Genomic DNA, 26667 nt, shown 5'->3' on the forward strand with positions numbered 1-26667 from the left:
GTTCAGGGATCTAGAAAGGACCTCTGCACCTAAAATAAATAGGGCAGGAGATAGAGGATCACCTTGCTTCAAACCTCTGGTGGAGTGGAAGAAACCATGTCTTTTGCCATTGACAATAATAGAATACCAATTGTTGGCCATGATCCTCCAAACCATATCAATAAATATCTCATGAAATCCCATTTTTCTCAACACCAAGCATATATACGACCAAGAGACCCTATCATACGCTTTTGCCATGTCAAGTTTAATAGACCTGTCTGTTGCTCCTTGGGTTTGTGTCCTTCCCTCTTTGGTATGCTCTTCATGTTGAGCTTCCTGCATGTTCAGATTAGTAAAAAAGTTAAGATTAGGGTTATTTGTTATACCTGCTTGCTGAACTGTCCTCCTATTTTGTGGTGAGGTTGGTCTCCAAACTGCTTCCTAAGTTTTTTCCTCCTGTTGCTTGTTGGTTTTTCTTTTTTGTGTTTGCCATTCTTCTTCCTTTTGTTGTACAGATTGTCTTTGGTGGCTAACTTCCCTGTTACCTTGGTTTTGTTTCCCATCATTTTCTTGTTCCTTGGCCTATTTGTTGTCATTTCCCTTCTGCCATTCTCCCCTTTATTTTTGTCCTTCTTGTCGACTTCCAATTCCTTCCTTTTCTTGAATTCCTCATCCCTTGATTTGAAATTACACTCATATATCATATGCCCTTGATGTTTGCAATAATCACAATATGGAGGGATGTTTTCATACTCAATAGTTTGCCACCTTCCTATAGTAAGGTCCTCCGAATCTAGTCCAATCCATACATTTCTAGGTCTGGCCTTAGTCAGATCAACTTGGACTTTTACCTTGGCCATGCTAGCTCTGGTTCTCTTAATGGAGGTTGTGTCCAGGTACAAGACTTTTCCTATAGGAGATAGGAGGGGTGTTATAAACTCCTTTTTAAAGCAGTGCCATGGTAACCCTGGGAGAAGTATCCATATAGGAACAATAGGCGTTTCTTCCTCAGGTTTGAAGTTAGGGGTCCAGGCCTGTATCTTCATCAGTTTGCCTTCAATAGTAATTCTTTGTTGTGTCCACACCGTATTATAGTCCAGTTCATTCTCCAGGTCAATAAACATATGTCTTGCATTGTAATGAGCTATATTTGCCCCCCCCCCCCGATTAGTTGAGTTTGCATGATAAAGCTCTTTCTGATGAGCTCCATCTTTGGCATGGTGTTGCTGAATTTTCCTATCAGAGTATACTTACAATCAACAGCCAGTTTAGTCATAAAATCATCCATATCATAAATGATAGCTGGTAATCTTTTCTTAGATGTAATTTTAGGAGGCACCAGCTCAATAGGGGTTTCATGTTGGGCTTGAATGTGTCTAAGTCTTGCAGCCATGGTTTGAATCACCGTATAAGGAGCTGGTTCACTACTCTGATCCTTTTTTGCCTGGGGGATGATGTTTGGAATGGTCAGATCATTGGATTGGTTTTGGTTGTTGGTGTGTTGGTTTTTTTGGGTTTGGGGTACATGATTCTCAAAATTATTGGAAATTTTAGGGAAGGCAATATGATACCTGTTAGTCTCTTGACTCCCTCTATGTTTATTTTGCTGAATCTGCACCAGATTATCAGTTCCATTGGCCTGAGATTCATGTACATGTTGGTACGACATAATGTCCCTTCTTACCTGTTCCTGCTCGACAGAACTACCAGCTAGTTGCCCCTTTGTATTCATTTGTAATTGGCCTTCGCTATCACTCATAATTACAGCATTGTAACCGATATTGGAGTCAGTAGGTTTACCTGATTGAGATCCCTACTGGTTGAGGGATACTAACTCAGGTAGAATAGAACCAAGTCTGGAGCTCACCAGTTTAGAAATGATCTTGCTAGTAAAGTTGCTTAAATTGATGGGCCTGAACTTAGTGATTTTGTTGGGATTGCAGGCTTTAGGAAGTAGAACAATGCAAGAATGAGAGAAGTACTTAGGTATTATCTGTCCACAGAAAAAGGCTTGAATGACTGCTAGGAGATCATGTTTGATGATTTGCCAGCATTTCTAAAAAAAGAAACCATTCATCCCATCCGGCCCAGCAGCAGAGTTAGGATTCATAGAGAATACTACCTCTTTCAATTCTTCTATAGTAGGTACAACAGTAAGGTTATTATTTTGTTCCTGGTTAACCATCCTAGGGATGCAATCCATAGCACCCTCATTGATGAGCTTATTTTCCCCTGTAAATATGCTCTGAAAATGTTCACAAGCAGCCTTAGCAATATTTTCTTCTCCCCGTATCCATTCCCCATCTTCCCTGAGTAACTTGTGGATAAAAAGACTTTTTCTTCTTCCCCTTATCAGAGAGTGGAAGTATTTAGTATTGTGGTCTCCTTTTCTGAACCATTGTAACTGGGTCTTTTGTTTTAAAATAGAGTCTTATAGTTTCAAGAACTTTATATATTCTGCATTCAGTTCATGAAGAGTAGCCTTGTTGCTGTCAGTTTGCTCTTGGATAAGTTTCTCTTCTGCAATTCTAACCTTCTCTTCATATTCCTTGACTTTCATAAAGATATCACCAAATTTCCCTCTGGACCAGGTGCTGAGGGTGTTAGATAACCTCTTCAATTTCTGGTGGAATCTCCACATGTTGTTTCCCTCTACCTTCCTTTCCCAGCAAGACTTAACCATGTCAAAAAAGTTAGGATGGTTAGCCCAACAGTTAACAAATTTGAAGTATTTGGTATGCTCCTCCTCCTTGGCAACCATTTTCAGAAGCAAAGGACAGTGATCAGACCCTATAGAAGATAGGTTTGTGATGGTAGTCTGAGGCATTTTCTCCAGCCAGCTATCATTAACTAGAGCTCTGTCTAGTCTTTTCCATATTCTGTGGTGGATACCTCTGTTGTTGGACCAAGTATATTTCTGACCACTGAAGCCTAAATCCAGGAGTCACAAGCTTCAATCACAACTATAAATTCAATGCTTTTTCTCATATTATAAGGTACTCCTCACAGCTTTTCCTCAATATTAGTAATAACATTGTAGTCACCTACAGAGCACCAAGGTCTGTTATTATCAGCAGCATTGTAAAGAATCCTATCCCACAGGGATCTTCTGAGATGATCCTTGCACTTAGCATATACAAAAGTAATGGTGAATTGGTTGTGAAGTGCATTGTGTCGAATATCACAAGTAATTTGTTGTTCATCCTCCTCTAGTACAACATAATCAATGTCAGTCATCCAAAAGAGCCAAATTTTTCCATTGCAATTACTTACTGCCTGCTTCATAGCTAGTTGGTGCTTGATGTTTTGAACATGGGTGTTATCAGAAAAGGGGTCAAGGACAGCAATGATGGAGAGTTTGTGCATTTTATCGAGCATTTTGAGTCTTTCAAGAGCTCCCTGTCTGTTGATCGCCCTTACATTCCAAATGAGTGTATTAATCATTGAGATGATCTGGTAGTAAAGAGCCTAGTATTTGGTCTGCCAACAGTGACAGTGTTGATGTCCTGAGTTGTGAATTTGAATATATCACGGTGAATACCTCTGGGTGATAGGCCCTGTTGACTGGCCACCTGCTGAATCTCATTCTCCAGGCCCTGATCAAGATAAGGGCTAAAAGCTCTAATCAGTAGCTCACTAGCCTCATCATCCTCATTAGGGTCCTTGAGGGACTGATTGTCCACATCAACTTGATCCTCTGAGTTGTCCACAACATATTCATCTACTATAGGCCTTTTATTCATTTGGCACTTTTCAACTCTTTTATCAGGAGGAACATTAGTAGGAAGAGTCATATATTGGGCCTGTAAAGGAGTTATATCCATGCCTAGGTGCTCATCAACCATACTGAACTTCTTGCAAGTTTCCTTATTGCTTTGTTGTTCCCTTTGCTGAACACTACCTGTTTGGAGATTCTTTTTCTTTTTTGCATCCTCTTTTTTTTTTTGCTAGGTTTGTTTTTACTTTTGGGTGTTTCCCCTTGGTTGCTAGTACTAGCATTGACTCCCATATCTTTTGCCATAGAACCTTTATTCTGTTTGCTTGCAGTTCTTACCTCATTTTGTTGTTTTTCTCTGTTATTTCCTTTCTCAGGTTGCCTTTGATACTGCAGCTATTGTTGTTCAGTACTTTGATGTTGTCTTATAGTGGTAGCAGGGGTTTTAGGTCTAGTATTATGGTTCCAGTGTGTACCCTCATGCATAACAGGAGTCAGATTCCCTCCTTTGGTCACCCATTTCTGTATGTTAGTTTGTTTCTCCTGACATCCCCCATCCATCCCTCCTTCAGCTTCAACATTGTCATCAGGATATGAATTATTAGGTCTATGGGGATTGGGAGCATTAAGTCAATACCTGTGCTTTTGTTATTCTCTTTGTTTCCTGTTTGCTTGACCTGTGTTTTTTGGTTATGGTCTGCTTTAGGCCTGCTTTGAGTTCTTTGTGTTGTTGTCCTTTCCTTAATGTTATGCTCCTGGGTATCTTCACTTTGTTTTTCCTACATGTTGAGATTATTAAAAGAATTATAGTTAGAAGTATTGCTTGTACCTGTTGGTTGTGCTATGGTTTGTGGTTGCCCCTTTGACATATTGTTTTGTGGTGAGGTTGGTCTCCACATTGTCCTCTGTACTCTTTCCTCCTGTGGTTTATTGTTTTTTCTTTTTGACACTTGCCATTCTTCTTCTTTTTGTTTCTCAGGTTGGTGTTGAATGCTTCTTTCCTTAGTGCTTTAGTGTTGCTGCTCCCCCTGTTCATTTGTCTTGGCTTGCCTGTGCTCATTGCCTTGTTAGCCTGGTTCTCTTGTATTAATATTTTTCATCTCAGCTCCAAGCTCCTTCCTGCGCTTGAAATCCTCATCCCTTATTTTGAAGTTACAGTCACCTATCATATGACCGTGGTGTTTGCAGTAAGTACAGTAGGGAGGGATGTTTTCATATTCTATAACCTGCCATCTCCCTATAGTTAGGTCTTCATCATCCAGTCCTATCCAAACATGTCGAGATCTATCCTTGGTGAGGTCTACCTGGACCTTTACCTTGTCCATACTAGCTCTAGTTCTCTTAATAGAGGTTGTATCTAAGTATAACACTTTGCTCAGAGACTCAAGTAGAGGGGTGATAAATTCTTTCTTGAAGCAATGCCATGGTAATCCTGGTAATAATACCCATATAGGAACAATGGGTGTTTCTTCTTCATGCTTAAAATTGGGGGTCCAAGCCTGTATTCTCATCAGTTTCCCTTCAATGGTCATTCTTTGTTGTGTCCATACAGTGTTATAGTCCAATTCATTTTCCAAATCAATAAATACATGCCTAGCATTGTAATGAGCAATATTGACCCCCCCCCCCCCATTCAGCTGAGTTTGTAGGATGAAGCTTTTCCTGATGAGCTCAATTTTAGGCATGGTGGTACTGAATTTTCCTATAAGGGTGTACCTACAGTCCACTGTCAGTTTGTTCATGAAGTCATCCATATCATAAATCACAGCCGGCTGACCCTGTTTAGTAGTATGTCTGGGAGGGACAAGTTCGATCGAAGTGGCATGAGTAGCATGGATTTGCCTCAGTCTAGCAGCTAGTGTTTGTACCACAGTATAGGGGGCTGGTTCAACATTTAGATCTTGTTTGGTGTTTTGGTTCCCATAGAGGTTGTTAGGGGCTTTGGGTTGATTAGGATGGGGTGATCGTTTGCTTTTCTGATTGGAGGTAGTGTGTCTATCAAAATTGGAGGAAATCTTAGGGAAATCCTTGTGATACTTATTGGATTCAGCATTCCCTCCATAAGCAGGTAGCTGGGATTGACTTTCATTCTTCCCACTACCATGGTTTCGATCAGCCTGCTGTTGAGGTTCGATATCTCCCCTGCCTTGTTCCTGATCATTCAACATAACATTCTTTTGCCCTTTTGTGTTGGCATCCACATGGTCCTCGCTGCTATCCAAGCTAACTACCTTCCTATTAGAATTAGATTGAGAAGACTTACCTTGTTGATTGTCCTCAGCAGTCAACTCTTGATTCTTTGAATTGGTGTTGATTTCCTGCTGCCCCTGCATTTGATCAAGATTCAGTTCATTAGCATAAGTAATAGCCTTACATGTTCCCTGTTGTCTTCCATTATTTGGAGTTGTAGCCATTGGTTTAATTCCAAATGAGAAGTGTGATGAGCTTTCCACTTCAATCACTTCCAAAGATGTAGACCTTGCATTAGCTTGTTGGTTCTTTTGGTCTGGTCTTATTCGTGTATCTCCTTGCTTGGGGTTGAGCTTCATTATTTGTCCCTCCATTGAGTGTTGTTCTTGTTTTTTTACCATTAGGACCTGCATAATCTTGGGAGTTTGTCCCCAGCTGCTCTTCTTGATTTCTGCAGTTGAGGTCATTCAATTTGGTTTGTTGCTTAATTGTAGAATCAACTAAACTTGCCTGGATTCCTTGTTGGTTGTGTTCCTGAAGTGAGTTGATGGATATATTGGTAAGGTGGACTTCCTCTTCCATAGAATAGTCGTCCCTAGCAGCGCCGCTTCCACTTTGCATTTTTTTGACAGCTTGTTCATCGGAGTCCTTGTCGCCGGTGATTGGGCTGGCCATTTTACTCGAGCTTGAAGTGGGATATAGCTCTTCACCAGGTGAGTATTCCCCAGTGTTCAAATCGCTATGAAATTGCTGGAAAGCCGGTTGAATCTGCAGGTGCATTTCAGGCGATTGCCCGGCGATTTGCCCAGAATTCTCGTCCTTAGATCTCTCAATTGGAAAGGTGGAATCACTGGGTTTTTTAGTATGTTGTAGACCTTGATTAGTAGAATCATTCCCATTAAACAACTTTCGATGAATCAACCTATCGCGATCTGAGGAAATAATTTGTTGAATCCCGTCCAGCTCCTTCTCCAAAATTGTGATGTTCATCGCCTCTGTATTTCGTGAATTCATGAAGTTGCAGGAGGAATTAGGAGATAATGCTTAGTGGGTTTTGTTCGTCTGTTCAGGGCGCTCCTGATGGCCTTGGTCCGGCGGCCTGAAGAGGCCCACCGGCGATTCACGCGCTATTCTGGCTGGTGAACTAGCCGTTAGAGCTGTAGTTGCTGTGTAAAATTAGAGAGAGTTCCACATATAGAGAGAAATTAGAGAGAAAAAAAAAATTGGGAAATGGGGAAGAGATGGGGTTTAGGGTTTAGGATTTAATGTTTAGGATTTAGGCTTTAAGGTTTAGAGTGTAGGGTTTAGGATTTAGGGGTTATGGTTTAGAATTTAGGGTTAAGGATTTATGGTTGAGGGTTTAGGGTTTAGGGTTTTGAGTTTAGTGTTTCAGGTTTAGAGTTTAGGGTTTATATGCTAGGGTTTAGGGTCTAGAGTTTTGTGTTTAGGGTTTAAAGTTAAGGGTGTAGGTTTGAGGGTTTAGGATGTTGGGTTAATGGTTTAAGCTTTAGGGTTTATGGTTTTGGGGTTTAGGGCTTAGGGTTTAGAGTTTAGGGTTTAGTGTCTAGGGTCTAGGGTTTATTGTTTATGCATTTAGGGTTTAGTGTTTAGGATTTAGGATTTGTGGTTTAATGTTAAGGGTTTAAGGTTTAAGGGTTTAGGATGAATGGTTTAAGGTAAGGGTTTAAGGTTTAGGGGTTAGGTTTAGGGTTTAGGGTTTAAGACTTAGGGCTAGGGTTTAGGGTTGAGGGTTTAAAGTTCGGATTTAAGGTTTAGTTTCTAGGGTTTACAGTTTTGTGTTTAGGGTTTTGGTTTAGGATTTTGGGTTTAGGGTTTAGGTTTGGGGTGCGGGGTTTGGGATTTAGGGTTTAGGGTTTAGGTGTTTAGGGTTTAGGGTTTAAGGTTTTGGGTTTAGGGTTTAGGGTTTAGGGTTTATGGTTTTTGGTTAAGGGTTTAGGGTTTAGGGTTTACGGTTAAGGTTTTAGGTTTACGGGTTAAGATTTTAGAATTTAGGGTTTAGGGGTTAGGGGTCAGGGTTTAGGGTTTAGGGTTTAAGGTTTAGGGTTTAGGTTTATGGTTTATGGTTTATGGTTTAGGGTTTAGGGTTAGGATTTAGGGTTAAGGGTTTAATGTTTAGGGTTTATAGTTTCGGATTTTAGGTTTAGGGTTTATGGTTTAGGATTTAGGGTTTAGAGTTTGGGTTTTGGGTTTATTGTTTAGCCTTAAGGGTTTACGATTTAGGATTTAGGGTTATGGTTTAAGTTTTAGGGTTTAGAATTTTGAGTTTAGGGTTTAGGGTTGAGGTTTAGGGTTTAAGATTAATGGTTTAGGGTTTATGGATTAAAATTTGGGGTTTAGGGTTTATGGTTAGGGTTTAGGGATTAGAGTTTAGGAATTATGGTTTAGTGTTTAGCATTGAGGATTTAGGGTTTAGGGATTAGAGTTGTGGAATTAGGATTTAGGGTTTAGCATTTAGGATTTAGGGTTTAGGGTTAGGGTTTAGGTTTTAGGATTTAAGTGTTAGGGTCTAGGGTTTAGGGTTTGGGTTTTTGGTTTTGTTTATGTTTAAGGGTTTACGATTTAGGGTTTAGGGTTAGGGTTTAGATTTTAGGGTTTAGGATTTTAAGTTTAGGGTTTTGGGTTTAGGATTAATGGTTTAGGGCTATAGTTTAATATTTATAGATTAGATTTTAGGATTTAGGGTCTAGGGTTTAGGTTTTATGGGTTTTTTTTTTTAATGACCCTTTGAGGGGTCAGGGGTTTAGCTACACCCCCAGGCCTTAGCATAGATAAAAAGCAAAAAGTACACGGGGGGTGACATAAATCTTACCTCCACTTAATAGTGGAACAAGAGTTGGTAGCCTACTAAGTAACCTTAGTAGGTTCTCCAACTATTCCCCAAACTAATTAAGAGCCTATCATCTAAGCACTTATATGAGAGGACTCCTCTTGATACAAAGAATCTAGGAAAGCATAAAAGAGGGAGACTCTCCCCTTACATGCAAAAGACAAAATAAAAAATCTTTCCTATCAAGGGGCAGTCTGTATGTAGATGACAGAAAGATCATGCAAAAAAGAGGGCCTGAAGAAGTTCTGGCTTCTCATAGGACCTCTAGGCTGTGGAGACTTAAGGTGGTTCCTTGATTCTCTTCAATTTTCTTCTTTTGAAACTTGCCATACCTGCGAGGTCTTGATGAAGATAAGCTGTTGTAAGAGTGGAGAGTTGTTGGCTGTTCAAGTACACTTGAGGACTGGTAAGTTGGTGACTTTGTTTGGAGAGTGAGTCTGCCACAAAATTGGCCTCCCTAAGAGTGTGAATACACTTGAAGTGAGTGAATTGAGTGACTATTTGTTGAAGCTTTTGCATTTGGATTGAGAGAGACCAAGGGGTTGTGGTGTTGTTCTTAATCCAATCCACAAGAAGTTGGGAGTCAACTTCAAGGATCACGTTATTATAATTCAAATGAATACACCAAGATAAGCCAAATATAGCAGCCTTCACCTCGACTTGGTTGTTGGTTCCGTTGCCTAATAGAGTTGCAAAAGCAAAGATAATTTCTCCAATGGAATTCCTGAGTACTCCCCCTGCTCCTATGCTGCCCGGGTTATTCACCCATCCGTATTTAATTTAACCCACCTGGCTGGAGGTTTAGTCCACTTGACAACCGTGACCTTGGTGTCATGAGTACATTTCTCAATGAATGTAGATAGCTTGTTCCATCCCAAAGGCCAAGATATATATGGAAAAGTTGTACGCAACAGCTTGAAGGTATCCAAAATCACTAAGTGTTTTACTCTTGCAATGTTGGATTGTTTTCCCCCGTATTTTTTAGCACATCTATTCTTCCACAAATTCCAACAAATAAAGATTGGAGTGGATTGTAGAATTAGCTTGTGTGCATCATTGAAGTGAGAAGAACTCCACCACCTCATGATCATGTTTCTAATAGGCAGAAAATCAGTTTGCATGCGTAAAGAAACAACAAAATATTTCCAAACATTTCTTGCGAAGTTCCTTGTATTAAAAATGTGCTCAATGGTATCTTCACCAGGCGAGTGACAGCAGTAACAGTCACTTGGTTCGATTCCAAAATCTGAAAGCTTTTCATTAGTAGGGAGTTTGCCTCTTATTCTTCTCCACAACAAGAAAGAACAACATGATTTTTTAGATTTAGACTGTGTAGCATATATAAATAAAACAATCCAATTATGGATAGGATACATATCAAAACAATTAATAGATAACAAGATAATAATAATAAAGGCACCAGGATACATAGAAAGAATACTTATAAGAACAGTAAAATTATGGCTACAAAATTTAACAAGTGAAAGCTTAACAACTTTAAGAAATAATAAAAAAATTGATGGTGGAATAGCTACTACAACTATGGAAATATTATATAAATACGAAATAGCTATAAGAAATGAATTTAGTAGTATGACAACAGAGGTAGAAGAACAAAATAAAGAAAAAATTATAAATCGAAATCTAATGACAAAATTAGCAATATGTAATATGTGTTACATAGATGAATATATATGTACATTTAGAGAATACTATTATAAAGGAACATATAGCACAAAAGAAAGCAAAGAAATAAGAAAATTATATTTTACAAAATTACCAGAACCTTTTATTTCAAAAATAATAAAAAGTTGGAATGAAGCAGAATTAACAGACACCTTAGGAGCTAGAATGAAATTCTTGCAACGATGGTTTATGGAACTATGTGAAAAACATAAAGAAGAAATAAAAATGAAAAAAATATTAGTAAAAAACTTGACATGTTGCAAAAATAAAACAACACCTCAATTTGGTTGTACAGATAGGTATTATAAAAATAAAAAGAAATATAATAAAAAATACAGATCAAAATATAAATATAAAAAACTAAGAAGAAGGTACTATGTAAAAAATTACAAAACCAAAAGACTATATAGACCAAAAAGAAAACTAACGGAACATACTTGTTATAATTGTGGAAAATTAGGACATATAGCTAAAGATTGTAAATTACCTAAAAATCCAAAGAAAAAACAAATATCAAAAATAATAATAGACGATGAAAAATATACGTAGATAGAATACATAGATTATGAATTAGAAAGTGAAGATAACATATATGAAATATCAGAAAATGAAATAGATAATGACATAGAAATAGAATCAGATAATGAATTCTATAATATAACAAATGACTGAAGCAGACATACAAATAATAAATAAAGAAGAACATCAAGACGAAGAATCTTTAGAACAGAAAATAATATTTGATAATAGTATATTTGAACATATAAAAGGAAAAGAATTAGACCTAAGCGTAGCAAAAATATTAGAAATACCAGCAATAAGAAACTGGTTTAAATGACGAAAATAAGAATATTATGTAGTAAGTCAAAGAGAACATATCATAGATTGCAAATACACTAAAGGAAAGACCAAAATACCAATAATAAATAAACGAATAATAAATAAAAAATACAATATATTAAGGCTAAAAATCCAATTAAATATGTACATTTAGGAGGAACAGAAATATTAATAAAAGCATGTTTTAGAGAAGGAATAGATACACCCATAGAAATATACTTAGCGGATGATAGAATTATACAACCCATAGAAAAAAATATAATAAGTGCAGTAAGAGGTAACCTCATATACCAAAGATTTAAATTTATAATAAGTGCTAACTACTCAGTAGCAATAAATGATAAAAATATAGATAAATCACTAGTAATATACTGCGAATGTCAGGGATAGAACTAGCTCCAGGAAGTAAAATATTTACAACTAGATGTAAAAACTTATATGTTCTAACAACAAAACATAAAATAACAACAAAAAAAAAAATAGATAAAATAAAAATAGAAGATCCCTTTGAAAGGATAGTTACAGTCATAGATAAAAATGATTATAGTTATAATGAAATTGATATAGAAGAAGATTTAGAAATAGTAAAAGAAAGACTAAGCACATCAAAAAGAATAAACAATGAGATACCCCAAATATCATAAAAAATGAGTACATCAAGGAGAATAGATAAAACCCCAAAAAAATCAATGGAAGAAGAAATAAAACCACATCATTACTACATAACGGGAATAATGGAACAACGAAAATATTTAATATTAATAGATACAAGACGAGAAGAAAACTATATTACAAGAGAATTAGTGACGAAAGATGAAATAATAACTATTGAACAATCATGCCCCGAACTACCAAAAACATTAATGTATATCGAAGAAATTAAAGAAAAGGAAATAATCATTAGAGGAGTACCAATAGTGATAAAATTCAAAATATATCAAGAAGATGAAAATATCATTTTTGGAATAAAATGACTAGAACAAGTAAAACCATATAATCTAGAAGACAAACAGTTAACAATAAATTATGAAAATAAAAGAGTAATAATAAAAAGGACTTTAGTATAATAAAAATATGAAAAAATATATACTTGCAAAGATAATAATAGAAGAATATTACAACCGATATTATACACCAATGATAGATACGGGAGCAGAAGCTAATATATGTAAATACAATTGTTTACCAAAAGATAAGTGGGAAAAATTAAAACACCGATAGTAGTAACATGATTAATAATGAAGGAAGCATGATCACATATAAGACAAAAAATATAAAAATACAAATATGGGATAAGATATTAACTATAGAAGAAATATATAACTTTGAATTAACTACAAAAGATATGCTATTAGGAATGCCATTTTTAGAAAAATTATACCCACATATAATAACAAAAACACACTGGTGGTTCACGACACCATGTAAACAAAAAATAGGAGCAAAAAAAGTAAATAATAAAAAACGAAAAACAACAGAATGGATAAAAGGAAGTGAAAAAATTACACAAAAATTAGAAAATATAAAAGAAGAAGACCCTAAAATATAATTAATTATATTCTCTATAGATAAAGTAAAAATAATTCAAGATAAGTTAGAATTATTATATAGTGATGATCCTCTACAAGGATGGGAGAAACATAAAACAAAAGTAAAAATTGAGTTAATTGATAATAATAGTATAATAACCCAAAAATCATTACAATATAATTTTAATGATTTAACCGAATTTAAGATACATATAAATGAATTACTAGAAAAAAGATATATACAAGAAAACAATAGTAAGCACACAAGCCCGACATTTATCGTAAATAAGCATAGTGAACAAAAAAAAAGAAAAAGGCAGAATGGTTATTGATTATAGAAATTTAAATGCAAAAACCAAAACATATAATTATCCGATACCAAATAAAATACTAAAGATAAGACAAATACAAGGATATAATTATTTTAGCAAATTTGATTGTAAATCAAGATTTTATCACTTAAAACTAGAAGAAGAATCTAAAAAACTAACAGCATTCACCATACCACAAGGATTTTAAGAATGGAATGTATTACCATTTGGATATAAAAATGCACCAGGTAGATATCAACACTTTATGGACAATTACTTTAAACAAATAGAAAATTGTGTAGTGTACATTGATGATATATTATTATATTCCAATACACAAGATGAACATATAAGATTATTAGAAAAATTTATACACATCATAGAATATTCAGGTATAAGTCTAAGTAAAAAGAAAACAGATATAATGAAAAATCAAATAGAATTCTTAGGAATACAAATTGATAAAAACGGAATAAAAATGCAAACACATATAGTACAAAAAATAATTAACTCAAATGAACAACTAGACACAAAAAAGAAATTACAATCATTCTTAGGACTAGTAAATCAAATAAGAGAATTCATACCAAAATTAGCAGAGAATTTAAAACTATTACAACAAAAATTAAAGAAAGATATAGAATATCAGTTTGATAAAAAAGACCAAATACAAATACAAAAGGTAAAATGATTATGTAAAAACTTACCAAAACTATATTTTCCGGATGAAAACAAAAAAATTACTTATATAGTAGAATCAGATGCGAGTGAAAAAAGTTATGGAGGAATATTAAAATACAGATATGATGGCAATACGATAGAACATCATTGTAGGTATTATTCAGGAACATTTAATAATACAGAAATAAAATGAGAAATAAATAGAAAAGAATTATATTTAGTGTATAAGTGTTTATTATCATTTGAATCATATATTGTATATAACGAATTTATTATAAGAACAGATAATACACAAGTAAAATGGTGGCTAACAAGAAAAATACAAGATTCGGTAACAACAAAAGAAATAAGGAGATTGGTATTAAATATATTAAATTTTACATTTACAATTGAAGTAATAAAAACTGATAAGAATGTTATTGCAGATTACCTATCACGACAAAGCTACTCAGACTGAGACTGAGGAAGAAGAGACAATTGAAAAGATACTCAAAGCTATTACTACACTTTGTACAAAAATGGATAGTATGGACAACGAGATACAAAAGCTAAAGACTAATGAGTATAATCTGAAGTCTAAAGCTAGTCAGCAGCATGACTATAAAAATGCGGAGCTACGTCGATCGGAAGACGGAAAAAACCCAGAGCTAAAAGGAGACGATGGGAAACTCCTTAAAACTCATAATGTTTGTTTAAATACAGCTGCAGATACAAGCAAACAAGTTAGCGATAAACAACATAAAAATGCGAACTTAAACCAGCTATTCACAAAACCATTTACCCAAAGGACACCTAGACATATGTCCATAGAACCACAAATATCTACATACGCAGATAGTTTGCAAAACCAAAATGAGAAAAAGACATATAACTGCATCACACGAACCTATATCGAAAATATACACAAAATCCAAACTTATTTAAACCACAACCCCATATCAACTACAAAAGAACCAAACCAAGATTATATGACACAAAAGTTACAAGGATATAACATATTAATTGCACGGCCAAAAACTAACGCTAATGTAGTATGAACATGTTAAAACTACGGACTGTTAAATACTGTATACACATACGACGGAGAAGAAGTTAATGGAATACCAAAGCTACACAAAGCATTCGTCATTCCATATGATTGTTCTAATCATTGGGATGATCTAGAAGTGATGAGTCTAGTATTTGGTCTTCCTGCTGCCACAGGAATAGGAGAAGCAGGTTGTTTGAGGAGGAGCCTTTAGGGTTTAGGGTTAAGGGTTAGGGGTTTAGGGTTTAGGGTTTAGGATTTGAGGTTTAGGGTTTAGGGTTTAGGGTTTAAGGTTGAGGATTTAGGATCTAGGATTTAGGGTTTAGTGTTAGGGTTTAGGTTTTAGGGTTTGGGCTTTTGGATTAATGGCTTAGGGTTTAGGGTTTAGGGTTTAGGTTTAGGGAGTTGGGTTTAAGGATAGGCTTAGGGTTTAGTGTTTAGGAAAATAGGGTTTATAGTTTATGTTTAGTTATTAGGGTTTATGGTTTAGCATTTAGGGTTTAGGGTTTAGGATTTAGGGTTTAGAGTTTAGGATTTATGGTTAGGTTTTAGTGTTTAGATTTTATGATTTAGGGTTTAGAGTTTAGGGTTTAGGGTATAGGGCTAGGGTTAGGATTTAGGGATTATGGTTTGTGGTTTTGGGTTTTGGCTTTTGGGATTAGGGTCTAGCATTTAGGATTTAGGATTTAAGGTTTAGGGTTTAGTGTTTTGAGTTTAGGATGTAGAGTTTAGGGTTTATATTTTTAGGTTTAGTGTTTAGGGTTTGGGTTAGGGTTTAGGGTTAACATTTTACGAATTAGGGTTTAGGATATAGGTTTAGGTATAACAGTTTAGTATTTTTTTAAAATTATTTTTATTATTTTATTTTAATACCCTTAGAGGGGTAGGGGCTGAGCAACACCCCCAGGCCTTAGCATTCATAAGAAAAACAAAAATACATAGAGGGGGACATAAACCTTACCTCCGCTTAATGGTGGTACAAGAGTTGGTAGCCTACTAAGTATTCTTAGTAGGTTCTCCAACTCTTGCCCAAACAAGAAAAGAAACCTATCTTCTATGCACCTATGTGAGAGGACTCCTCTCGATACATGGAATCTAGGAAAGCATAAATAAGGGAGACTCTCCCTTTACAAGTAAAGCAAAAGAAAAGATTCCACTAAGGACTATCCTAACAAGAGTGTAGTCAAAGTGATGATGATAGGATGATCATCAGAAGAAGGATTGAAGGAGTTCAAGCTCCTTACAAAGCCTTCTCATAGCCGGAGTGGATTAAGGAGGTTCTTTAATTCTCTTCAACTTCCTTCTTCTGAAACTTGCCATGCTTGCCATGTCTTGTTAAAGGTATGCTGCTGCTGTCATGGGGAGCTGTTGAGTGTTGAAATAAATCATTGGACTGGTCAGCTGATGACTGTGTTTGGAGAGTGTGTCCGCTACAAAGTTGGCCTCTCGAAGTGTATGGATACACTTAATTTGAGGGAAATTGGAGGAGAGTTGTTGCAGCCTTTGCATCTGGGAAGAAATGGACCAAGGAATTATCTTTTTGTTCAAAAAACAGTCCACAAGAAGTTGGGAGTCAACTTCCAGGATAACCTTGTTGTAATTCAATTGAGCGCACCAAGTTAAGCCAAATAGTGCCGCCTCGACTTCAGCCTGATTGTTGGTGCCTTCGCCTAATGGGACTGAGAAATCAAGGAGGAGTTCTCCCATGTGATTTCTGAGAACACCACCTGCTCCTATGCTGCCTGGGTTATTCAATGCACTCCCATCGGTGTTCAATTTAACCCATTTTTCTGGTGGTTTAATCCACAAGACTGCAGTAACCTTGCTGTCGTGGATGCAATTTTCCAGCAGTTTGCACAGGCTGCTCCAGTTCAAAGGCCAAGAAATGTATGGAAAAACAGTGTGCAGCAGCTTGAAGGTGTCCATGATTACAAGATGTTTGACCCTTGCAATATTTGATTGTTTACCTCCATATTTCTTTGCACATCGATTTTTCCACAAATTCCAACAAATAAAGATTGGAGTGGCTTGAAGAATACTTCTGTGGGCTTCATTATGATGAGGGATACTCCACCACCTCATGATCATGCTTCATGAAGGCAGAAAATCAGTGGGTATACCCAAGGGGATGGCAAAAAATTTCCATAAATTCTTTGCCAAGTTCCCGGAGTTAAAAATGTGATCAATTGTATCAGCACCTGGAGAATGACAACAATAACACTCACTTGGTTCAATGCCAAAGCTGGCCAGCTTCTCATTGGTAGGAATTTTACCCCTTATTGTTCTCCATAACAAGAATGAGCATTTGAAAGGGATGTTTCGATTCCAAGTGTAGGAGTTAAACTTGGTTTTTGTTCTCTTTTCTCGAATGATATCCCAGGCAGAAGAGATAGTAAAGAGGCCATTTGCGTTGAGATTCCAAATAGCCTGGTCAGAACTAGTATGCTGAAGTTGTAGGTGAGTTGGCAGAATCTTGTGTAGATGGTTCTAAGGAGCAAATTGATTCAGTTTGTCCACATTCCACTGCCAGTTTGTCGTAAAATTAGCGATAGTTTCATTGTCAAATCTATGGCTAATAGTAGTGAATTGCGCCAGTGATCCTATACCTAACCAGTTTCCCACCAAAATAAAGAAGAACCATTTCTGATTTTCCATTGGATATACTTCTCCACTCTATGTTTGTTCCTCATAAGCAGCTTCCAGGCTTGGGATTTTCCCGTATACCATTTTTTGCTTATGGGATTTGATCTTTGGCAGTATTTTGCTCTTAGAAAGTCTCCCCAAAGAGTTTGCTTGGTTCTAAAGATCCACCAATGTTTGAATTGGAAAGCTTGACAAATATCACTCATTTGCCTTACTCCAATTCCCCCTTCATCATAGGGAAGGCTGAGGTTCTTCCATGACGACCAATGATATTTTTTCTTGTCTTCCCTCCATCCCCAAAAGAAGTCAGCCAAGATACTTTGGATCTGTTTGAGTGTAGTAGAATGGGGGGGAAATGGCCGAAAGAATATGAATAGGCATGGATTGTAAGACATGCTTAATGAAGGTGGCTTTGCCCCAATAACTTAGCATCTTAGATTGCCAGCTAGTGATTCTATTCACAATCTTGTTGATGAGATCAGAAAAATAAGTAAGTCTGGGCCTTCCAATAAAGAGTGGACAGCCAAGATAAGTAATAGGAGCTTCTGTTTGATGAAATCCAGTGTATCTTTTGATTATATCACAAGTAGTTCTGAAGGCATTAGGATGGAGTAGAAAATGGCTCTTGGCTTTGTTGATCAGTTGACCAGAGATCCTTTCATATGTAGCCAATGTCTGCATGATGAGTTTGAGAGAATCCTTCCTCCCAGAAGTGAAGATTATGATGTCATCCGCAAAACTCAAGTGGTTAATTTGAGGTCCTCTCATTTCCATATAGAATCCATGGTATAGAGGATGTTGATGGAGTCTGTTTAGTGATCTAGATAACACCTCAGCACCTAAAATAAATAGGGCTGGGGATAATGGATCACCTTATTTAAGGCCTCTAGTTGATTGGAAAAAACCATATCTTCTACCATTAAGAATGATAGAGTACCAATTGTTGGCCATAATTCTCCAAATCATGTCAATGAAAATCTCCTCAAAACCCATTTTTCTCAAGATTAAACAAATATAAGACCAAGAAACCCTATCGTAAGCTTTTGCCATGTCAAGCTTAATCACGACATTACTTCCAATAGTAGGTTTCTTAATTTGATGGATAATTTCTTGAGCTAACATAATGTTCTCTGATATACTCCTATCTTTGACAAAGCCTGATTGATTTGGAGAAATCAAGGTAGGTAATATAGGAGTTAATCTGATACATAACAACTTCGAAATAATCTTGGTTGTGAAGTTACTCAAGCTGATGGGTCTGAATTCATTGAGTCTGTTAGGGTTCTTCACTTTGGGAAGGAGAACAAGATAAGCATGTGAAAAATATTTAGGGATCATCTGGCCACTGAAAAAAGCATGAATTACAGCCATCAAGTCATTTTTGATAATGTTCCAGCATTTTTGGAAGAAACAACCATTCATACCTTCCGGCCCCGCAGCTGAATTGGGATTCATTGAGTGAACAACCTCTTTAAGTTCATCAATGGTAGGAAGTTCTTTCAGTCTGTCATTGTGTTCCTGGCTGACCATTCTTTGAATACAGTTCATTGGAATTTCATCCACTATTTTTTCCTCTCCTAAGAAGATATCTGAAAGTGAGTACATGCAGCCTGTGCTATATGCTCATCACCTTGTATCCATTCATCATCATCATTGAGTATTTTGTGAATAAAAAGTCTTCTTCTCCTTCCTCTAATCAAAGCATGGAAGTATTTGGAATTGCCGTCTCCTTCTTTAAACCATTGTAGTTGAGATTTTTGTTTAAGAATAGAGTCTTCCAGTTTCATGTATCTAATATATTCAACATTAATACCATGAAGTTACTCTCTATGCTTCTCAGTGTTACTTTGTAGGAGATTGTCTTCTGCTACCTTGACTCTTTCCTCAAACTCTTTAACTTTAACATAAATATCACCAAATTGCATTTTCGACCAAGCACTAAGAGTAGAAGCCAATCTCTTAATTTTTTGATGGAAGGTCCACATTGGATTTCCTTCAGCAGGTCTGTTCCAGCAGGCATTGACTGTCCCTATAAATGACGGCTGTTCAACCTAAAAATTAAGGAACCTGAAGTATTTGATGCAGTTGTCTGGCCTTGCCTTCATTTTTAGGAGTAATGGACAGTGATCAGACCCCACGGAAGAGAGGTGAGTAATGCTAGTGTGAGGCATGTTTTGCAACCACTTATCATTAACCATAGCCTTATCCAATCTCTTCCAAATTCTGAAATTGACGCCTCTTTGATTAGACCAAGTGAATTTGGGTCCATTAAAACCTAAGTCCATAAGTCCACATGCTTTATTAACTCCAATGAACTCTAGACTTTTTCTCATATTGTAAGGAATACCACCAAATTTTTCATCAATATCAGTTATAACATTAAAGTCACCAACTGTGCACCAGGAAATGGTATCTCTAGTATCAGAAATATGAAGTAATCTATCCCAGAGGGGCCTCCTGAGATAATATTTACATTTAGCATACACGAAAGTCTTGATATAAGTACCCTGAATTTCTGTGTGGCTAATTTCACACGTAATCTGTTGTTCATCAGTTTCTAACACTGTGCAAACAATATCAGTGTTCCAAAAGAGCCAATTTTTTCCATTGATGTTACTAGTAGCATGATCCATGGCAAGCATACTTTTAAACATGTTGATTTGGTTGTTGTCTGAGAATGGTTCTAACACCGCAATCATAGAAATTTGATGGATATTTTTAAGGTTTTTGAGTCTTTCAATAGCACCTTGGGTATTGATTCCTCTAGCATTCCATATGATTGTACTAATCATTGGGATGATCTAGAGGTGAAGAGTCTAGTGTTTGGTCTTTTGTATCCCTTTTCGTTTTGCTCAATCTTCCTTGCGATTTATTATTTTTCTTCAAGCTATGGTCCCTTACTTCCCCTTGTTTATCAGTTGCTCTATTGTCCTGTGTCCTCCCCTGATTCTGCAAATTGATAGGAGTCTGATACCCCTCTCTATTTTCACTGTTGTTTTCCTGAATTCCCTGATAATTGACACCCCCAGAGGGCTCTTTTGTGTGCACCTGTTTCAAACCATGATGCTCAGCTGATGGTTGATTACTGACTTGATTTTTGGTCTGCAAGTTGTCTGCATCAATATCAGTGGTAGCAATGGCTCTAGAGTTTTTCCTATGGTCATTGTGTAAAACCTCATGCAGAACATGAGTCAATTTCCCCCCTTTGGATACCCCTTCTTGCATGTTAGTATGTGTCTCCTGACAACCCCCATCCATCCCTCCTTCAGCTTCAACACATCCAGAAGAAAGAGTAAAATTATTGGGGGGCTTGGGGATTGGGAGAGTAGAGTCAATACCTGAATTTCCTGGAACCTGTTTAGTACCTTGAGTCTCATTAAAGACTGTTGTAGGTTGTGTCTTCTGCTTCTTTGGTGAACCAGGCTGAGTTATTTTCTTTGATCCGTCACTAGTGTGCTTTTCTTTGGATGAGTTATTTATAGTAGTTTGAGCTCCTTCATTCTCTTGACTTGGGCTTTGATCCTGAGGATCCAGATCAATATAAGTATTATGAGTACTAATAATAGTTTTACCTGTCTTACCTTGTTGCTGCTGTGATGTGGAGGTTGTTAGCTTGTCCTGAGGTGAGGTAGGTTGATCCGCAATATTGTAGTTGGCCTTGTTATGTTTCTTTCTTGTTACTTGCCACTGCTCTTCCTGTTGAGTGTTAAATTGCTCTGTTTATTGCTATTGACCTGTGCTCTTTATAGTATTGCCTCCTTCCCTGTTGTTCTGAGTATCTTTTCCATTCCTGTTGTCTTTTCCTTGCTCTGGTTTGGCTTTGTTTTTCTTCTCATTTTTAGCTTCTTTCCTTCTCTTATGTTCCTCATCTCTTCTTTTAATGTTGCATTCATTTTCATGATGTCCTTGATGTCTACAATATATGCAGTAATCAGGGATACCTTCATATTGGATTTGCTTCCATCTTCCTATATTATAGTCATCTTCATCAATGCCCATCCAAACATGAAGAGGTATTGCCTTGGTGAGATCGATTTGGACCTTTACCCTGGCCACACTGCCTCTAGTCTTCTGGGCTGTTGGAGAATCTAAGTATAACACTTTCCCAATAGGCTGCAATAGAATAGAAAGAAATTCTTTTTTGTAGCAGTGCCAAGGAAGTTCAGGTAGAACTATCCATGCAGGGACTATAGGTGTTTCCATCTCAGGTATGAAAGTAGGTGTCCATGTTTGTATCCTTATAAGTTGTCCCTCGATAGTCATCTTTTGTTTAGTCCACACACTGATATAGTCTAGGTCTTTATCAAGGTCGATGTAAACATGTCTTGAATTAAAGTGAGAAATTTTCACACCTCCAAATAATTGAGTTTGAAGGATAAAATTCTTTCGTATTAACTCAATCTTAGGCATAGTGTTAGTGAATTTCCCAATTAAGGTAAATTTGCAGTCAGCCACTAGCTTGTGATTGAAATCCTCCTTCTTGAAGATAACTGCTGGTAAGCCTTGTCTGGTAGTAAATTCATGGGCTGCAAGGTTTAAACAATCCACTTTCTGATTTTTGTTTTGTTTTAGTTTCGCTGCAAAAGTCTGGATCACAGAAAAAGGTGCAGGTTCAGGGATTTGTTCTTTCTTGGAGTTGTTCTGATGGTTATGAACACTTTGGTGGTTATTGCCCGTATGGGTATTGACATTTGGACCTCTTGGTTTGCTCCTATTGAGAAGTTGGTTTTGTTTCTCAAAATTGCTTGAAATTTTGGGAAAATTGGAGTTGAGAACAAAGGTATTTTGCTTGACATTGGTATTATTGCCCTATTTTGTGTTCTTGGTAATGAAGTTACTCAAGCTTATGGGCCTGAATTCATTGAGTCTATTCGGGTCTTTCACTTTGGGAAGGAGAATAAGACAAGCATGTGAAAAATATTTAGGGATCATCTGGCCACTGAAAAAAGCTTGAATCACTGCCATCAAGTCATTGTTGATAATATTCCAGCATTTCTGGAAGAAATACCCATTCATACCATCCGGACCAGCAGCTGAGTTGGGATTCATGGAATAGACTACTTCCTTAAGCTCATCCATGGAAGGGATTTCTTTCAGTCTGTCATGGTATTCCTGGCTGACTATTCTTGGAATACAATCCATAGGGAGTTCATCAATCTTTTTTTCCTCTCCTGTGAATATGTGCTGAAAATGATCACATGCTGCCTTTGCAATGAGTTCATCTCCTTGGATCCATTCATCATTATCATTGAGGATTTTATGGACAAATAATCTTCTCCTTCTTCCTCTAATCAAAGCATGGAAGTATTTGGAGTTTCCGTCACCTTCTTTAAACCATTGCAACTGCGATTTTTGTTTAAGGATAGCATCTTCCAACTTCATGTATCTAATATATTCAACATTAATATTATGAAGCTCCTCTCTAAGTTTCTATGTGTTGTTGTGAAGGAGGTTGTCTTCAGCTATATTGACTTTTTCTTCAAACTCCTTGACCTTAGCATAAATATCACCAAATTGCATCTTGGACCAAGCACTAAGGGTAGAAGCCAATCTCTTCATTTTTTGATGAAATGTCCACATTGGGTTTCCATCGATAGGTTTGTTCCAGCAGGCAGAGACTGTCTCCTCAAAGGAAGGCTGCTCAACCCAACAGTTGAGGAATCTGAAATATTTGATACAATTATCAGACCTGGCAGTCATTTCCATAAGTAACGGGCAATGATCCGACCCCACAGATGGAAGGTGGGTGATGCAAATGTGAGGCATGTTTTGCAACCAATTATCATTAACCATAGCCCTATCCAACCTCTTCCAAATTCTGAAATTAATACCCCTTTGATTAGACCAAGTGAATTTAGGTCCATTAAATCCCAAATCCATGAGTCCACATGCCTCAATAACACCAATGAACTCTAGACTTTTTCTCATATTGTACGGAATGCCTCCCAATTTTTCCTCAATGTCAATTATGACATTAAAGTCTCCACCTGTACACCAAGGAGAATTGTCTCTTGTATCAGCAAGATGAACTAATCTGTCCCAAAGAGGTTCCATGAGATATTCCTTACATTTGGCATACACAAATGTCATGATATAATTGCCCTGAACTTCAGTGTGGTTGATTTCACAAGTAACCTGCTGTTCATCAGCTTCTAAAATAGTACAAGAGATGTCAGTGTTCCAAAAAAGCCAAATTTTTCCATTGGTGTTACTGGTAGCATGATCCATGGCAAGCATACTTTTAAACATGTTGATATTGTTGTTTTCAGAGAAAGGTTCTAACACTGCGATCATAGACACATGATGAATATTTTTGAGTCTTTCCATAACGCCTTGGGTGTTGATTCCTCTCACATTCCATATGATTGTACTTATCATTTGGATGATCTAGAGGTGAAGAGTCTAGTATTTGGTCTTCCTGCTGTCACAGAAATAGGAGAAACAGATTTTTGGAGGGGAAGTCTGTCCAGCTGGATGCCTCTGGGAGAAAGGCCTTGAGTGTTAGTGACATGTAGAATTTCTCTTTCAAGAGTATCCTCATTGTTGGGATTGAAAGCTTTGATTAGTGCTTCACTAATCTCATCTTCCTCTTCTCGATCATTAATAGGCAGATTATCAACATCAAATTCATCTTCAGAATTATCTACCTCATATTCATCTCTAACTGTTACCTTGGACTGATCTGGAGGCTTCCCAGAGATAGGGGTGGTATATTTAGCTTTAAGGGGGGCCACATCCATAATCTGGTCCATCATTATGAAGTCTTTGCAGGGATTTCCTTCAGGTTGACTGTCGGTAGGGGTCTGTTCTTGGTGCTGCTGTTCTGCTTGTTTTCTCTTGATTGCTTCTCTCTTTTTTTTACTAGGCTTGTTCTTACTCTTAGGAGTATGTACCTGTTTACTAGTACTTGCCTTGTATCCCATGTCCTTGGCCATAGAACCTTTTGGCTGATTGTTACAATCCATATTGATATGCTCATATTGCTTTGATGTATCCTTGGTTTTCTCCCTGTTTTGTTGAACCTTTTCTTGGTGTTGAGGAGTAACATGAGGAGTGGTAACAGGGGCCTGATTAAACACCCTTCCCCTAGGAACCCCTTCCTGCAAGTTGAGAGTTTTCTCCTGTATATCCATCCTCCCTCCAATAACTTCATCAGCTACAACTAGTGGGGATACGGGGGCAGGGATATCATTGTCATCACAATGATCATCAACTTCAACATTACAGGGGATGGGGGTGTTGAAATCTGATCACCAGATTTCTCTATCACATTCGCAGGGGAGTTAGAGGTCATACCTGATTGCTTCATTTTTTGTTGTTCCTTTATGTTGTTGGACTGCTATTTTTGTACATGCTGATACAGATTTTTACCTTGTTCTTGATTTTGTTGATGGTGCTTGTTTTTCTTTTTGGTTTGAAGTTGCCATTGCTCCTCCTTGTTGGTGTTATTAATCTCTGTATGTTTCCTGTCAGTGGCTTGTTGATATGGTTGCATGTTCTCCTTGGTTTGAGTCAGTGGTACAGAACCTTTGGGATGTTGAATGTTCTGTTTTTCTTGAATTTTCTTTGCTGCCTCCTGATCTTTGTTTTTCTTGGTCACATCATCTTTTTCTTTCTGGGGGCATTCTCCAAGTACATGACCTTGATGTTTACAATATATACAATATGGTGGGACATCTTCATATTCAATTATTTGCCATTTGCCTAAGTTAGGGTCCTTTTCAGAAAAACCCAACCACACATGTTGAGGTCTTTCTTTAGTAATGTCAATTTGAACTCTAACTTTAGCAACACTTCCCCTAGTTTTTTGCATTGTAGCAGAGTCCAAGTATAGGGCCTTACCAATAGGGGACAGTAGAGGGGTCAGAATGTCCATATAGTGACAGTGCCAAGGAAGCTCCGGCAAGGTAATCCAAATGGGAACTATAGGAGTTTCCTCTACCGGTTTGAAGGTAGGAGTCCACATTTGTAGTTTCATCGATTGACCTGCAATATACATTTTTTGCTTTGTCCACACAGAAATATGATCAGCTTCATTATCTAAGTCGATGTAAATATGCCTTGAATTAAAGTGGGCTATTTTGACACCCCCCGTAAGTTGAGTTTGGGCAATGAAACTCTTTCTAATGGCTTCCATTCTAGGCATAGCATTGAGGAATTTGCCCACCAATGTATACTTACATCTTCCCGGCATCTTACCTAGGAAATCCTCTTCAAAGAAAGTGATAGAGGGATATCCTTGACGAGTGGTGATAATCGGCTGATCAATGATCATAGGAGTAGCATTTTTCATTTGGTTAACTCTAAGTCTGGTGGCTAGAGATTGAGTCACAGTAGGAGGTGTAGGGTCAGGGATTTGAGGGTTATGGTTCTTGTTAACAGAGCTGTTGGCAGGGGGTTTTTTCAAGGTTTGTTCAAAATTATTCTGGTTGTTTTTTTGCAGGACAGGTCGATACACATCGAAGTTGGAGGAGATTTTCATGGGAGGGGGAATTTTCGAGCTAATTTGGTTAAGGTCTTTATTGATTTCATGTTGTGTAACCTCACCTACTCCATTAGCATGTAACATCAGAATGCCTTTCTCATTTCCATTTTGGTTACTATTACTATTATGATCCAAGTTAACAGACTTACCTGCCTCCATGCGGCTATTTTTTTGTTGATTCCCTCCTTCCTCCTTGCTTTGTTGCAATGTATCTTTTTCTGGAATGGCCTTCTCTTTGAGCTTCCAAATAGCCTCTACTGTGCCCTGTTGTTTCTCCCTGATTGTAGGAGCTTGTCCTTTGTCATTTGAATTGTTTACAGCATGACTTTGCCTTGACACAGCATGTGGATTCCCTTGCATTATTTCATGCCCATTGCCATCATTGGTTTCTTTGGGACTACTTTTCTCATTTTCATGTTGCATTGTGTCCTTACTTTGAATTGGGATGAATCTCTTCTCTTGATTGTTTCCTTGGTTCAAAATATTCGTAATTCGAATTGACTCCAATTCCTCATCTGAGTTGTGATCAGTGACTAGTGCACTGATTTTGTCCTGCAAGTTAGAAGGAGAATCAATATTAATTTCGTGTTGATTCAATGATTTTGTTACCTCAGGAAAGTTATCCTTATCACAGGGATGCGTTTGTTGTAAATTTTCATCGCCATTGTTGGCCGGAATTCTGTTGACATGGTCAGAATTTACTCCGCCGGCGATTCCACCATCCAATAGA

Source organism: Solanum verrucosum, unplaced genomic scaffold (assembly GCF_900185275.1).
Source record: "Solanum verrucosum unplaced genomic scaffold, falcon-dt-bn FXZP01001100.1, whole genome shotgun sequence".
Taxonomy (NCBI): Eukaryota; Viridiplantae; Streptophyta; class Magnoliopsida; order Solanales; family Solanaceae; genus Solanum; species Solanum verrucosum.